This window comes from Cupressus sempervirens, chromosome 4 (assembly GCF_028749045.1).
Source record: "Cupressus sempervirens isolate cs-2001-9-10 chromosome 4, ASM2874904v1, whole genome shotgun sequence".
NCBI classification, from domain to species: domain Eukaryota; kingdom Viridiplantae; phylum Streptophyta; class Pinopsida; order Cupressales; family Cupressaceae; genus Cupressus; species Cupressus sempervirens.
In genome coordinates this window covers 670,572,254-670,589,933 of record NC_143121.1, presented here as the reverse complement: position 1 = coordinate 670,589,933, position 17,680 = coordinate 670,572,254, and the positions used below count along the sequence as shown (strand labels likewise).

General features: G+C 33.3%; 1 pseudogene; it reads left to right on the top strand.

Moving 5' to 3' along the window:
* Nucleotides 1-2,217: 2,217 nt before the first annotated feature.
* On the top strand, nucleotides 2,218-8,029 carry LOC149563038 (putative leucine-rich repeat receptor-like protein kinase At2g19210; annotated as a pseudogene).
* Nucleotides 8,030-17,680: the final 9,651 nt, after the last annotated feature.

Below are 17,680 nucleotides of genomic sequence, written 5' to 3'. Positions count from 1 at the left end.
TTTCTAATCTTATGACCAGAAAGCTTCTTGATCTTTTCAAGAACAATCTGTTGGGAATTCATCATCCCATGTTTAAGTTTCTCTTGTAGTAGCCCAAGGGATTCTAGGGATGAAGAGTGAAAATAAATAGTACTTGGATCCTAGGAAAACACCAAGGGGTCTTTCTTAGTTTGGGCTTTGAACACAACTTGAAGAGCATCTAGTTCAACATAAAGGTTAGCAGAAATATGTGAAGTTTCAACATTGAATAGTGGAATTTCCTTAGCTAGTTTCTTCTTATTTTTGGAAACATATATGTTTTAACCTTTGATGTCTTTAGGATCATTATGGTGCCCTGAATTCATAGAAGGTTTCACTTTTTGAATAAGGGGGTAGCTCTTCTTGATATGGCCTTGTTTTCTACACAAGAAGAAGGAGTTGATACGATCTAGGAACAATAGAGGACACACATAATGACAACCTTGGATAAGGAAGGAAACATCCTTGGGAAGATCCTTACTAGGGTCAATTGAAATCAAAACCCTTGTATCTATATGAGTTTATAGCATGGATGAAATATCTATCCAAATAACTTTTCCAATGGAGTCTAGAGCTTGAAGAATGAAATTCCAAAAGAAAAGGTAGAATTTTACCCACAGAAACCCAATGTGGTGAAGAGAGGGCTAAAATTTCTTTGTTTACAACATTAGGAGACTAGGGAATAGCATGAAAAGTGGACTTACCAATTCTCTTGAATTTCCTTTCAACCCTACTCTTTTGGGACATGGGATCTTCAAAGAATATAAGGAAAATACCACTTTGAATTATTCTAAAGAAGGAAAACTTAAACCCTAGTTTCTCAAACCAATTGTTATGCAACTAATCGTTAAGATATGATCTTGCAAGTAGTCTCTTTAGGTCTTGGGATGCTAGGAAGATTTTAAAATCTATAAGCCTAGACATTTCATTCTCAATTACCTTGCTCATTTGTGAATTAGGAATGAGGATGTAAGATAGGAGGAATCCTTACCTAAATATCCTCCTCGGTTTCTACACGCCATTTCCTTGACTCACGTGCTTGAATTTTGCTCCATTTGGTATGGTTGGCTTGTTCCTTGACACTTGGGAAAAAGACTTTGATAGAGAAGTAAGTTGATGAAATGAACTCTAAGGGTTGGCAACTTATATTTCCTAAGAAATACCACCCAGAGATGAAGTTCTCACAAAAGCTACCAAGAATAAAATGCTTTAAATCCTCCAAGGTGGTGAAAGGACAACTAGACAACCTCTTTCAGAAGGTTGTGAATGTCGAACACTTGGTTAAGGGCCAAATTGCATAGCAACCATAGTCGCCAACCTCTTCTTGTTCAATATATATTATTTTAAGTGGTTTAGACTTATAATAATACAAGTTGATAATTTATAATTTTAATAAGAAAATAAAAAATGATTTTTTTGAAAAACAATATTATAGATAACTAACATACAATTAAGTAATTTTACGTTATTTCTTTTTATTTCTAATGCAACATCATTTATAAATATTAAAAATAAATAATATAATTTAAATTTGACTTCAATTAAATTTGAAATTAACTGAAAAGCTATATTTATGTTTTATATTTATTATTTTATTTTAATATGACAAGTACCAACACTTATTAACCCTTTTATCACAGCCAATAAATAAATAATAACGAGCAAGAGGATCTACATTGTAGTATATTATTAAACTACATTAGCATAACAAAGAAAGTATAATGTTTTCATTTATTTAATCTCCATCACTATTTTATGAGAATGTTGCCTCCATTTTAACTTTCCCAATTGATTGTTTACATCTAATTACAGCTCAAATAGATGATCCACAAAATAGAACCATTGTAATGTTCACCATGAAAAGCAAGTCGAAACTTAGATGTATGAACAATAACTGGCATGGAAAGAGAACGAAAACTTTATAATATTTGTGATACGGCTCACATAAACATCTTAAAAAGTTGATGGAATAATTCTGATGATTTGGAAGTTGTGTCGGAGTTATACATGGGGGTGCAAAGGAGTATTTAAAGGGAAGTCAATGTCATATCAAACCTCATAAACCACACCAGACAGAGACGTTACAATCGCTCATTTTCAAATTACAAAAATAAATCGATAACCTCGTAAAGTTGCAGTCACTAATTACGTAGAGATTAGTCAAGAAATTCTTCTCAATTAATTATTATTTATTGAAATATGGCAATTCCTCTTGACAATGATTTGGAATTGTTTGTTCAGTATGCCGGCATGGTGCTTACATGAAACATCAATGTCGAGTCTAAAACAACTGACAACTTCCAAGAAACATCAATGTCAAGACATGGCCGAGAAAATGCTTCCTTTGGTTTAAACGTAATGAACATTGTTATGCAGCAATCTCCTACGACTTATTTATACATGTTACTAGGAGAATGCATTATGAGATTAACTATTTGTTATTCATAACGAATCGGAAGATGTTGGGTTTGTTGATAGTGGCTGCAATTTTCGCTTCTCCTGTATCTACTCAACCCGGTGAGTAGGAAATGCATGATTAGCGTTTTTCTTGTTCACATTTGTTAATAATATTGATGAATGTTTGCAGGATTCATTAGCCTTGATTGTGGAGGCAGTGAAAACTACACAGATGACGCTGGAATACAGTGGATTCCAGATGACGCTTACATCAATTCTGGACAAAAATGTAGTCTTTCAAATACAATTCCTGGAGAAGGAACATCAAGGCAGTTGAACACGCTTCGAAGTTTTCCCGAGAGAAGAAAAAGTTGTTACCAGTTGCCGGTGGAGATTGGAAGAAAATATCTACTCCGCGGAACATTTGTTTATGGGAACTATGACAATCTCAACTTGCTTCCCCAGTTTATTCTCCTTTTGGATACTGATATTTGGGATGGTGTGTCATTTCCCGACCCAACCACATATGTTATTGAAAAGGAAATCATTTTCAAGGCAAATTTTAATCCTACACATGTTTGCCTTGCTCGAGTCAATGAAAGTATTATATTGCCCATAATTTCTTCTTTGGAAATGCGACCTCTGAATGAAAGCATGTACTGGCTCGAGTACAGCAACTTTGGAGCACAAGTGCTAGACAGGAACCTCAGGTTCGCTTTCTATCCTCCACGTAGTTGAAATTAAACACTTTGAACAATAGAGCTTTTCCTTCTAAGAGACAAAAACTTTATATAATTGTCCATCCAATACACAAATTAAAAGATATATTCGTAATGTTATTTCGTATGTATATTCGAAACTTTATTGTGTCTAAGATTGTATATGCAATGATCAGATATCCAGATGATCGATTTGATAGACTTTGGCATCCTAGTCCAGTAGACTTCCCAAATATTACAACCGGAATGAGAGTATCAATGGGAGTGGCTTATGACCAACCTCCATCTCTTGTCATGCAAACAGCGGAAACAAGCTACTCTAGCTCCCCCGGGGTGATGAATTTACCCTATCGCCATAGCAGTCGAAATGGGAACCTTTACATTTCCATCTATTTTGAAGAAGTGCAACCTGATTTGAATGCAACTGACCTTCGAGAATTTGACTTGTATCTGGATGGTAACAAGCTGAATGATGATCCTATACAGCCTATGTATCTCCAGTCATCAAACATATCTGTCCTCATACCTTATGGTATTACTAATACCATGGCCTTTAGTTTGCAAGCAACAAACCGTTCCACTCTATCTCCATTAACAAGTGCTTTGGAAATATATCGCCAAAAGGCTCAGCATCAACAAGGAACATTTACATCAGATGGTACGCAATTCAACTCTTCAAATATCATATGATCGATACTTACCTTTTGAAAACAAACATAGAATCTCGTATGTTGAGTCTCTCCTATTCTACAACTTTGGGGCCCAGATGTTTGAAGAACAATATTTGCTTATTTTAAGATGCACGAAGTAAAACATTTGATAAGTGATTGATTGATTCATCTCTAGAGACTGAGGCTACAGCCTTGAATTTGATAACTCGCAGTACTAACTCTATTATTTTTATATTTTTATATTTTAAAAACATTCTCAATAATTCTTACTTGTGCTATTCGCCCATGTAACTACACTAAGTTATTCTACAAAATATATATTCTTTTATTTCTAAACTATATAAGATTATTGGAAGTTCCAGAACCTGTGGATGAATCCCTTGGTAGATGGTTTTCGATACAAAGCTAAAAAGTTAGCATTAAATGTGATGGAATATTCATATTCATATTAGGAAAATGATGATTTAGATTAGATTATGATCTTATTTATAATACAGAAGCTAATTCAGCTATGTTGAAATTGTAGTGGGAGCATTAACCATCATTCAAAAACAAATAAACTATACTTATACCGGTGATCCATGCTTATCATTACAATTTTCCTGGGATTGGTTAACTTGCTATGATGATGTATCACCTAGAATTGTTATCCTGTAAGTGATACTTACAATTTACAACTAGTTGACTTATTTATAGGTGCTTGTCTTCATTTGGTATTTATTATCGTGCATTGTTCAGGAATCTCTCAAACAGAGGCTTAACAGTAGTATTCCTGCGGCCATTAGCAGTCTAACAGCATTGGAGATTATGTAAGGTTGATTTTCAGACAATGTTTATAAAGCTAATAATTTTGTCAAATATATGGATAATATTATAATGGCTTATATTATTTTTAAGAGGAAAGGGATTGAATCTTCCATCTTTAAATATCACACACTAAGGAAGAAATTAAGCTTGGACAAATAAATCAACTTTGACTATTTAACATTTTTAGTCTAAGAATCAAGCCTTAAATGACTATTTTCAAAACAGTAGATAAGAAAAGAGTTATCTATTTGCTTTTGCAGATTAACCTTCAGGACACTCTCACCTTCTAATATTTTATAGACCTTAATATTTTTGAAGTTCCACCGTTACCCTTATATTCCTCTTCTGGAGAGGAATGTCAGTTCAAATAGTGTGATGATAAAGGTTGAAAGTTGTAAGTCATTAGAGTTATTTTCAAATGGGAACTACCTGATTGTTAGGGCTCCGATTAAGAAAACTCGATGTATGTTTTTTCAGTGATCTGTCCGACAATAGTTTAGACGGAACTATACCTGAATCCCTGGCTAGTCTGAGAAACTTGAAGAAACTGTGAGTATCCCCTTGAATTTTTTTAATTGTGTTCTCTTAGTACTTGTACTATTTTATGTCGAGGAATTATCTTACTTGTTAAAGAACTCAGGTAGAAGATAGTTTCTTCAATCTGAATGCCTTTTGCGAATGCAACGTTTCTTTCAGTGATTTGGAAAACAACGACCAAACAGGAACAGTGCCCGCAGCTTTGAAAAGTAAGAAGAACCTGACTCTCAGGTAAATTTAAAAAAATCTATTACAAATGGAGACTTTTTATTACAGTTTTCTGGGTCATTTGGCTGTCTGTCCAAACTTTTTAGTTATATATATACACACGCACACACTTACTAGCTTAAATATTGAGTGGTTTTCTTATTTTCAAATCTTATTTCTTTTTCTTCATATATGTTGGTGTATTTAGTTTTTTATTAGTTTGGTGTTCTTTTATATAATTTTTGGATGTGTTTGTTATTTAATTCTTTTTTGTAGTTTTTTGCTTTTATTGTTTTTTGGGGAGATTTAGTCTGTATAATTTCTACTTTTTTATTCTGTCATTCTGATGATGGATTACGAAGTGATCCAAAAATGTTGATTTCTCAAAAACCATGCACAATTGAATCCATAAATAAATTCACTCATTTGAAATAGATTGTGAAAATCTAATAATGTTAATGAAAATAATGTGTTTTGTACTGTTTCGGGAAATGTGCATTCTGTTACGAAGGCCACGATAATTGTAGAAGGAAAGCCTCAACCAAAGGAATGATTATCGGCTTGGCTGTTGTTGGCTTTTTCATACTGATAGGAGTATTTGTCGTCTATTATAAAATAAAGTCCATACACATGGCACTCCTTTATATGCGCCGAAAGTTTAGAAGCAGCAAAGCAAGAGCTAGTCAACTTTGACTATTTAGAAATCAGTTGTTAGTGTGTAATGTTTAAGCCTAGTGCGCTTGTTTTTGGACGCTGCCTATCGTATGTAATCCTTTGTAATACTGAAAATATCAGAATTCCCGGTTTCCCCAGCGCCGCGAGTTGTAATCGAACCAAATTGCAGAGTTTATAGCTAGTGAATTTAGTAGGCAGATTGGGCGAGGAGGATATGGACCTGTTTTCTACGGCAAGTTATAGAACGGACAGGAGGTAGCCGTCAAAATATCCTCGGCAACATCTAACTAGGGAACGCATGAATTTACTACGGAGGTCTGTACGTTTCTGTGATAAATTGAGTTATAACAGGAATTTGAACATGGATCGGTAGTTTGTTCTGATATAAATATATGTTTGCAGGCTGTCTTTCTTTCAAGGGTACACCACAAAAATCTTGTGTCTTTACTTGGATATTGCTGCGAATAAGGACACCGAATATTGATTTACGAGTTTATGCACAGGGCAAGCTTGAATGGACTTCTGCATGGCAATCTTCTGCTCCATTTCTTTTATTATTTAGCTTTACCAAGCTCAAATTTTCTTAGGGTTGACTTAAATGACTTTGAAAAACAATTTTTTATTTAAAATCATTCTTTAACAGGCACGTTATTCATGTAATAAAAAATACTATTTTCATTAAAAGAATAGTAGTAGCCTCTCAATTGTCGCGCAAAACCTATTTTAAAACAGGCCTTCTGGTTAATCTTAAGACAAAATGTACCAAAGACCAAAAAAAAAAAAAAAAAAAGGTTAAATATGATTTTTTTTGAAATTTATTAGAATTTTGATTATAAAATTTGTAGAGAGTTTAGCCACGTACATTTAAAAGCTTCTTCAAGAAATCGACGTGGAAGCTATCAAACCATTTTATTTTATCTCTAAATTTGAAATGGCATAGTATAATTATAATTACATTAATGCAAATATAAGAAAGTTGCCCGGTAAACCGATGATAATAAAATTAGGAAGTAATTGTTTTATTGGACTAACATGGTTCCATGCTTGCAGCAACATCTTTATCGAAGCGTGACCTTTACTGGGAACAAAGGTTAGACATAACCTTAAATGCAGCTCAAGGTAAATCCACTCCTTGATACAGTTAACAACTTTTGTTGATTCGATATTATATAACGAATAATGGATGTGATAATCAGGATTGGAGTACTTGCATTCTGGATGCAATCCTCCCATAATTCATAGAGATATCAAATCAGACAATATATTGCTAAGGGAGACAATGGAAGCAAAAATAGCAGATTTTGGGATGTCAAAGAATGGGCCAGCTACCGAAGAAACTCACGTATCAACTAATGTCAAGGGCACATTCGGCTACCTTGATCCCCAGTAAATTAACTACTACAACTGTTATTTTTTATTGTTGTTGATATTTGTAAACAAAATTATAACGCAGATGCTGAGAGTGCTTTCATTATTTTTCTCCTCACAGATATGCGAACACTGGGCAATTAACAGAGAAAAGTGACGTATATAGCTTTGGCATTTTAATTTTAGAGATCATGTCGGGGAAAAAGCCTCTTTATATGAATAGCTCAAATGAAATGATCAACATTCTATGCTCGGTAAGCACAAGGACAACAGTACTGTCTACAAACACTAGGTGTAGTTTTATTTTAACGATATTGATTTGTATTGCTGCAGTCAAGGTTGACGATTTGTGGAGGAGATATTGAGAAGTTGATAGATAAAGACGCAGTGGATAACTTACACCTGGGCGCAATGTGTAAGCTTAGAGAACTAATAATGTCGTGTACAGAGGAGCAAAATAATGACAGAGCCAACATGAGCCACGTTGTTGGGGAACTGAAAGAAGCTCTTAAACTACAAAAAACAATTTGTAGGGGAGAAAATGAATTAGTAGACCACACTAATTGCACTCCAATTAATGTGCAGTTCTCAGTGGCAACAGTAGAGAGCTCTGTTCTCTCTCCGAGATAACATGGTATGTGGCGCAACAAATAACATGTTAGCGTGAAATTAAATCATACTGCACAGCTATTGTGACAATTGAGTGTGTTAGTAACAGTATTGGCAATAAGAATCTTAATGGTAGCAAAATCAGAGGGGTGAATGTCAACAATTACAATCTATTGTATTGCTTGGTTTTTATGTATTGTTCGCGTTATTGATGATAAGAGTTTGTTGTTTTGTGTAATTACATAATGTACTTGTCATTAATTAAATATATAAATTTAATCTGTGTATATTTTTTTATGATTTTTTCAATAATGATATATTATAAAAGTCTCCAAGAAGATATTGGTATCTTAAAACATGTTCTTCATTTGATATGAGAAGACTTAGGTTAGATAAAAGTAGTTTTAAATATAGAGCAGGTGTGAGTAACTTGCTGAAAAATTTAAAGTTAGAAAGGTAATTCTATTTTATGGATTATCATTCATTTTTGTATAATTTCAACTATATGACAATTTGTTTATTATTGTATTTTCTTTTACTATTTTAATATATTACATTCTTTTTTTTAAAATATATATTATATTATATTCTAATTAATTCGAGCAAGATAGATTCTGAATTAAATATTAACATAAAGTCTAGGAAAATGGAACCAAAAAAATTCATCAAAAGTGAGTCAGAAAAGTAAATACCATGGTTGATTGGTTCTATTTGTATTTTTCTAGTATGAATTCATATATAGCAAAAAAATAATTTGAACTTTGTGACATGTGAGATTGTTAGATGAAGATGTTCTTTTTAAAGTCATTCCTTTCTCACTAGAGGTAAGAAATATATCACCCTTATCCTTAGGACATTATATGAAATAAAATAAAATTAATACATGGATTTTGGAGGAAGAAAATCTAGATTTTGAACATTAAATCTTTTGATATTTCCAATAAGAATGATATTGGTAATTTGGAAGATGGCATCGTAACACATTGGTTAGTAATAATCTAAATGGTATGAGAGTAATAAAGTACGTGAAAATATGAATAGAACCAACAACTACTCCACGCCATTCCATGGGTAGCTTTCTGTTTAAAGTTTTAACTTTGTATATAACTAGATGTTAATTGTAGGTCAACACCCAATTGGAATTGATGAAATTTATGTAGGATTGGTTCATCACACTTGTTCATGGTCATGTTCCCCCAAAAAACTATTCCTAAGAAAATTACCTAAGATTGTTGAGTTCATCATTAAATTAAATTAAATTTCTTCAAATATGTTAGCATGCAAAGGTGAGCAATATGAATGCTTGATTTTGATAATATAATAGATAATTTTTTTTCTAAATTATAAATAGTATCTGCTCAAATTATTGTTCAATATAAAGTTTTAGATGAGATAATAAATATATAGTCTCATAATTATTTTCAAATTGCCTCTTTGTTTGTTCTCGCAATGCAACTCTGGTGACTTTTGGCTCTTTTTTGATTATCTTATATCTAATAGAAAAAAATTATTAAATTTATTTAGATCAATTTACATCTTTAGTGTTTAAGTTTTTTTTAATTATTTAACACACTCTTAAATATAAGGTATAAATTTTAAATTTATTTATATTTAATCTTTCCTAATAAAAATTCACTATTAATTTTAAATATTACAATATTAATTGTATTTCATTAAAATAACAATGTAAAAAAATAATAAAATTAAACTCCTAGGAATATTATTAATTATTAAAATGACTTAAAATTATTTTTTGACAAAAATAATTTATTCATAAATAAAAATTACACATACACTGCATCATATAAATTAGTTAAATAAGCCATATATAAACTCAAATTAAAAATATCAAAATGTATAATTCATCCAAAAGAATGAACCAAAATCCTTCAAAATGTATGAAGGCTAAGTCAAAAAAATTATCTATTTTCCATAAGAGCATGTAGAATCATTGCATTGATTTGTGTCAAAGACAAAAGAGAAGCTGATGCAAGGAGTTCGAAAAGTCATAACTTTTGACTTGAATCTGGGTTTTCTTAGATTTTTCTAGGTTTTCTTCAAAGTCTAAAGTTGAGGTGGATTCCAACAAGCTAGCTCTATTGGGGCCGTCTCAATTTATTTTTCGAGAGCTAGAAATTCTATCTTGACCTTCAAATTTTAGTTTTAAAATATCTTAGGTGGCTTTTTGTTTTTTCTGCTTTGTAATAACTTTGAAATTTCTTTCTAAATTTTGGAGATTAGTTGGCAATTTGTCTTTATGGTTTAAAGGGTAGTTATAGGAAACTTCAAAAAAAAATTTAGAGGTTTTTTTAGAAGTTACCAAAAATGGTATATTTTTCCAGTTGTTGAAATCTACCAAATTTGGAAATTTCTTGATTTCTCTTTTTAGATTCAGTTAATGGAGTTAGAAATCCATTTAGAAGGAGTTTTCGGTAATGAACAATTTAGAATTTGAACCTATATTGGGTTTTTCATGAGTTATTAAGTTCTCTATGAATTGAGATTAGTGTGCTACATCATTTGGTATCAAAGCCACAAGATGGCTAGGAGGGGAAGAGGAAGAGGAGGTGTTGCCCAATTTCATATAATCATACTAGACTTGCAAAGACAGATTGAGGAGCTTACTGAAAGAGCTGATAATCAAAGAACATGAAATGATAATGTATTAGAGGAAGAAACAGATGGACGAAGTAGTGATTGAATGGAGGGAAATGTAGAAGATGAAGCTGAGGAGTTAGCATGAATAAGCTATGGAGATTTAACTCTAAGGGCTTCAGAAGGAAAGAATGATGGTATCAAAATTGAAATCTCAAACTATGTTGGTAGCCTTAAAGCATAAGAACTTATAGGTTGCTTAAATGAGATAAGTAATTTTTTTGACTGGAAGCCTATGATTGAGGAAAAGAAGATGAAGTTTTCATGCACAAATTTAAAAGGTCATGGCATGATCTGATGGGATCATCTCCAAAAGGAGTGCGTGAAGAAAAACAAGGAAAAGATCAAGACATGGAGTAAGATGGAAAAGAAATTAAGGGAAAAATTCTTTCCTATAGATTACTCTGAAACTCTCTTTTGTAAATTCCAAAATCTGAAGTAGAACTTATCTTCTATACAAGAATACATAAATGAATTCTATAAGCTATCCATGCATATAGAACATCAAGAAGATGATGAGAAAATGGTGGCTAGGTATATAAATGGTTTAAAATTTACTAGCCAATATGAGTTGAGCATACACCATATAAATAGTATAGAAGAGGCCTATCAGTTGGCTCTAAAGGCTAAAGAGAAATAGAATAGACAATATAACCAGAGGAATAGAGGAGGACAAAGAGGCACATCAAACCCTTTTCAACAAAGTTTCAGTCACGGTCAAGGAGACTCATCCTTGGGATTCAATAAAGCAATAGACACCCAACAAGAACCTCAAAACCTAGAAAGAGGAAAGGGTTTTCAAAGAGGACGAGGCTATGGTAGCGGAAGAGGATGAGAAAATCAATGAAGGCCTTTTGTTTTTTATATGCAGAGAGGAAGGACATAGGGCTTTCGAGTGCTCAAACTATAACATGCCAGAAAGAATGCAAGGAGGACAAACCAGAGTGAACTTGATGGAGATAGAAGAAGAGGAGAAAGAAGTCTCACTAGATGTAGAAGAAAATCTAATGATGAGGAGATCAATGATCATCCCAGAGAAGGACAAAACTCCTGCAAATAACTCTGAGAATTTATGCCTGTGAACTAACATCTTCAGAACCAAGTGCACTTCAAGTGGAAAGGTAAGTCAAGTTATTATTAATGGGGATAATTGTGAGAATATGGTGTCTAGAGAAATGGTAGAGAAACTAGGTTTACAATGTGAAAAGCACCCTCATCCCTATCATATTGCATGGTTTAAGAAAGCAAATGAAGTCACTATTGATAAAAGATGTTTAGTAAGGTTTACCATAGGAAAAAACTATAAGGATGAGATATGGTGTGATGTTATCCCTATAGATTCTTGTTATATATTATTGGGGAGACCATGGTAGTATGACAGAAAGGTCACACATAATGGCAAAAAAAATACATACACATTTTGGAAGGATGGCTCAAAAGTGGTTCTATTAATACTTAAGGATGAAAGGAAGAGTGAGGCCATGTTGTCTGTAAAAGAAGTTTCCAAGGAAATGATGGTAACAATGTGTTGTTATGCACTGGTAGTGAAAAGGAAAGAAGACCAGGAAAACCCAATACCATATGATGCAATAAAGGTATTCAAGGAATTTCTTGATGTTGTGCCTAATGAATTACTAGATATGGATCCACCCTACCTAATCAAGAAACCTATCAAATGAATCTAAACCAACATGCAAAGCTAAATAAATAGGTCACAAATCTCCTGCAAAAGGGTTTGGTTAGAGAAAGCATGACCCCATGCGCACTACTAGCATTGTTGATTCCAAAAAAAGATGGTACAAGGAGGATGTACACTGATAGTAGAGCAATTAATAAGATTACCATTAAGTATCAATTTCCTATTCCTCATATCAAGGACATGATGGATGAATTGGTAGGTACTGAGTACTTTAGCAAGATTGATCTTTGAAGTGGTTATCACCAAATTTGTATTCAAGAGGGGATGAATGGAAGAAAACTTTGAAAACAAAAGATGGTTTGTACAAATGGATGGTTATGTCATCCAAACTTTCTAATGCACCAAGAAAATTCATACGATTGATGAATGTTGTACTACAACCTTATATTAGTAAGTTTGTGGTTATTTATTTTGATGACATCTTGATTTTTAGAGAGAATAGAGAAGAATATTTAAAACACTTGAAAGTTATCTTGGTTGTACTAAGAGTAGAGAGACTCTATGCAAACTTAAAGAAGTATAGATTCATGTAGACTAGCTTAAACTTTTTAGGGTTTGTCATTTCTAGGGATGATATTCAAGTGGACCTAGAGAAGGTTAGAGTGATTCTCGAATGGCCTACTCTGACAAACATAACAAAGGTAAGGAGTTTCCATGGGTTAGCCACTTTCTATCAAAAGTTTATTAGAAATTTTAGTAGCATTGTAGCACCTGTAATAGATTACACAAAGGGAATGCAGTTTTCCTAGACAATAGATGTAGAAGAAAGTTTCAAGATTTTGAAGGAGAAGGTAACTACTACTCCTACACTTGCAGGTCTAAATTTTGACAAAGTCTTTGAAGTAGAGTGTGATGCCTCCGATATTGGAATAGGTGTTGTTCTTAGACAAGAAGGTAAACTTGTAGCCTTTCTTAGTAAAAAACTCAATGATACAAGGAAATATTACTCCACCTATGATCTGGAATTCAAGTGACATTGTTCAAGAATTATGCCATTGGAGACACTACTTAGTGCCACAAGAGTTTTTGCTATTTATTGATCACCTTTCTCTAAAATACATCAACACCCAAAAGAATTTGAATACATAGCATGCTAAGTGGGTCTCTTTCTTACAAGGATACACCTTTTCTTTGAAGTGTAAATCTAGGAAACAAAATCAGGTTGCGAATGCCTTGGGTAGGCATACTTCTCTATTAACCATAATGGCAACTAAAGTCATTCGATATGATACTACTAAAACACTATATGTTGTTGATGATGATTTTTGGGAAACTGTGGAGTATTTGAATGGTTCAAACATAGGTAGGATGTTGAATCACCTCACAATAGGTGTATCATAGTCATGCACTAGGCCTTGCTTAGGAATAATATATTCAAGCTAAGGACTATTTTCCCCACTATGAGGTGAATTTAATCTTATCAACCCATGGATGTATACTTGAAATGGTCAGCACAGTATGTGCACTAGATCTCTTAATGAGTCACTAAGCTTATGCTCCAAGAAAGTAAAAATGAAAGGAAAAGAACTTACACTACTACTGTAAGAAGGTAAACTACTTAACTCTATGAATACTGGAAATACAATGGAAAAGATAAAAAATATTCCAACTTGGCTTATCCACTAAAATTGTTCTCACATATGCTATAGGAACATTCACAGAGTGCAATGCTATAGGAAGGAACTTACTACTTCTACTTAAGATACTACTAATGCTTGAAAATAAATCTATTCTATCCTAATCTAATCCACCTCCCATGTGGTCCCCCTTGGTTGGCTTCTCTAAACTATTAACATAGGATAGAAGCAAAAGAGAACTATTTCATTCCATTTAGATATTCATTACATAACACAGAACTATAAAACACAACTGTGAAAGTTAAAAGTTTATTCTCAAAACTTTTCTTTTTACTTGCTAAAAAAACTTAACACACTGGGGTCAATTCTTACATATATAGGAGATCGAAAGTTTATTCCATAATAGAAAAGTAAATGTCCTAGCTTTAAATCTATAGGAGAGAAAATAGGAAGAACAACTGAAGGCGGCAAGAAGAAATAACACCTTAAGGTAGGAATAATAAAGTCTTAACATCCGCTCACCATAGAGTAAATGTAGAGAAGGCAATGAATCTTCATAGCTCCTCCTTAGTCTCTACCATGTTTTCTGGAACCGTTACAACTTCCTCCACTGTGGTTGCTCCTTAGCACTCACTTCTCCTCGAATGCTGTTGACGCCTAACTTTTGAATCCCTCCAAAAATCTTTTAGTCTTCATTAATAGGTAAGTTATGACACAAATCATGTTTGAAAATAAACATTTATCAAATTAAATTCAAACATAAGAACACAAATTTTGATAACTATATGAAATACTACATACTAGATATAATATGAGCAAAAGATGACATAGTTTCTACCCCATAGGTTCATCAAAGATTTGGTAAAAATAGGTCCATAAGTGTTTTAACAAAGACAAATAGAATATCAACAAAGTATCTTAAACACCACAAAATAAAGGAAAATTTTAGTCTCATCATCTGCCCACTACCAAACTAATGCTTGTCCTCAAGCATTGCACTTCCTTGTTAGAGACTCAAACTCTCCAATTTCTATCCTCCCATTTTTGTTGCTCTTAAAAGTGTAGTAAATTCCTCTAGTTCTCTCCCACACTTATCTTTGGTGATCTTCCTACAACTTATCAAGTCTATCAACATTGATATCATACAAGGGCCATAGGAACATTGGAGGTTGCATTGTTAAAGGACACCACAACTCTGGTCTTGGTTGCTTTCCTAGTTTTAAATATTTTGGAACTCTATGTAGCACAACTTCCAAGTTAATAGGGATGTGTGGTTCTAATTTCTTAAGAAATTCAGGTAGTCTCACCCACCTGCTCCTTACACTGGTCATGGCTCTCTGAAATGCAAAGTAGGGAAAATTTTCATATTCAGCATAAACCTTATTTCTAGTAGAAAATATCTTCTCCGTTACTATTGGATTCTTGTTTCCATAGGTCAATGTAAACCAATCCTGGGGCATCTCCTCTGGCTTACTACTTTCTGTTCTCAAAGGTAAAGGTTCTGCTCTCTCCTCATCTCTATAGTCATTCAACTACTTATCATAATTCACTTCATTGGACATCCATGACATGAGAGCTTTTAAATGTACATATCCTATGTAAACCAAAGGATTCCACTCAGTCTTTGGAGAAATAACAAAGTTATGAACATATAATTCACACAATAAGTTCTGCGTCTATGGTGGTAAAATTTGATATAGCCCATAAAATTCCTATGTTGACTTAAACTTTTCATTCACATTCTTGAGAGTTAACATTAACTAAAACAAAAGAAATTTATCTTTCAAGTAGGGAGCATAGACTCTAGTGGTGGCCTACAAGCAAGGGTTTTGTCAGCTAGCTTAAGGGCATGGTCCATGCGTTGTTTTTGGCTTTCTAGCTATTCTTTCAATTCTGCAATTTCCTCATTTTTTGATACTATAATCTTATTCATCTTCTTCTTTTCTTCTTTCCACAATGCTTCAACAAACAAATATTGTCCATAAAGTTGAAAAAGGAGCTTCTGTAGGGTGACCACATTGTTGTCTTCTCCTTCATGATCCCTTTTCCTCCTTTGTTCCTACCATAGATGCTCTACCAAACTATTGATCCATGTTGATCTATGTATAACTAAGGCAGTATTCAGATCAACATACTCAAGAACTAGTTCAACCCTATAGCTAGAAGTGTCTGGTAAATCTATTGGGGTATCATCTATACTTTCTTTAATTTCTTTTCCACACTCTGCTATAAGATTATTAGGAGTATTTGTTATCTCAAGATGAGGGGGAGAATGATCGAAAAAAAATTTCATGGGATATTCCCTAATGGATGTTTTAGATAACATAGGATCCTTAGAAACCTACCTTCTCATTCTAGGGCTTCTCCATACAGGGGTTTCTTCCTGTGTTTCAACCTTTTGCCTACTTTTCTGCTTCGATGTCACTGCTATAGAATCAATTGTTGCAGGACCCTTCTTTATTCTCTTTTGTTTTACAATTGTAGGACTTGGTTCTTACTGAATAGAAGTTTCTTCAAGTAATTTTTTTTTCCTCTTAGCTTTTTTGGTAGCAGGTTTAGGGATTTCTTGTATAGGTAGAGGCACATTTTCTTGAATAGGGACAATTTCTTGTTCATTTCCTTGGGTCTTTTCAGTTTTATCTCCTTGAATGTTTTTTTCTACAGGCTCACTATTGGGAGCTATGTTTTCCTCACTATGTTATTCACTAGGGCTAGCTTGGGGTTGCAGAGTTTTAAGTTACAAAAACTCATCCCATGTTAAAGGGGATACATCCCTAAGAGACCCTCTATTAACAACTTAATTAAAGCATGGTGAGTAACAAAATTCTCTTTCCCTTTTTGAGTCTCCTCCGCACTAATGCAAAGCATATTATACAAGAAATTTAGAATATTCATAGCAATATTATGTCTTACATAGCTAAGTAGCTTGAAATAATGTGCATGCAAGTGAGAAAATCTACCTTCAAAAGTAAAATACCTTATAATGTGCATCACTAATTCAAGGTATGGTGGCAGCAATGGCAACCTCTTACATCCTTGTTTTGTGACATCTAATTGAGGGTCATGTGGTCAAGTAAATTGGGCCCTCACTGACCTAGTGTCATGCATGCTCTAGTAGTGCTCTCCAATTGCAAGTAACCTTGTTACTTCTGTGATGCGCTCCTTTGTTGCAATTACTATCAAGCCCCAAATAGAAGCTTCAACCTCGTCAAATGTCCTAGAAAATTCTACAGTTGCCTCTTCATCATGTCATTAAACTTAAACAACAACCTAGCCATCCACAATCATTGAATCTTCTCATAGCTTCTACGTCAGAGAGCAACACAGTGTGCTCTACTAGCTCTCTCCATTGCAAATTCTCACCCATTTCTTAGCACTTCCTATGCTACTCTATTTTCTCCCCTTTTTCTAAATTCAAGCTTCAAACTCTATGTTATTCCTCAGACTCATCACACTACTTTACTTTAGGAAGCAATTAATTTCCATAATAAATTTTTATGTACAATAATTAAGCTTTGCATGAAGATAAATCATAATTTTGTGTGGAAATCATTTAAAACTAGGGTTCAAATGATGAAAAATTTAAAAATAAGTCACATCATAGCTTGACACAAAAAATCATTCAAAAATAGGGAGTACAATGGCTTACTTTGTGTACTTATGGCAACAAATTTTTTGTTAATAAGGGGTAATGCAAAGATTTAGAAAATCATCATGGATAATCAGACGTGCCTTTGGATA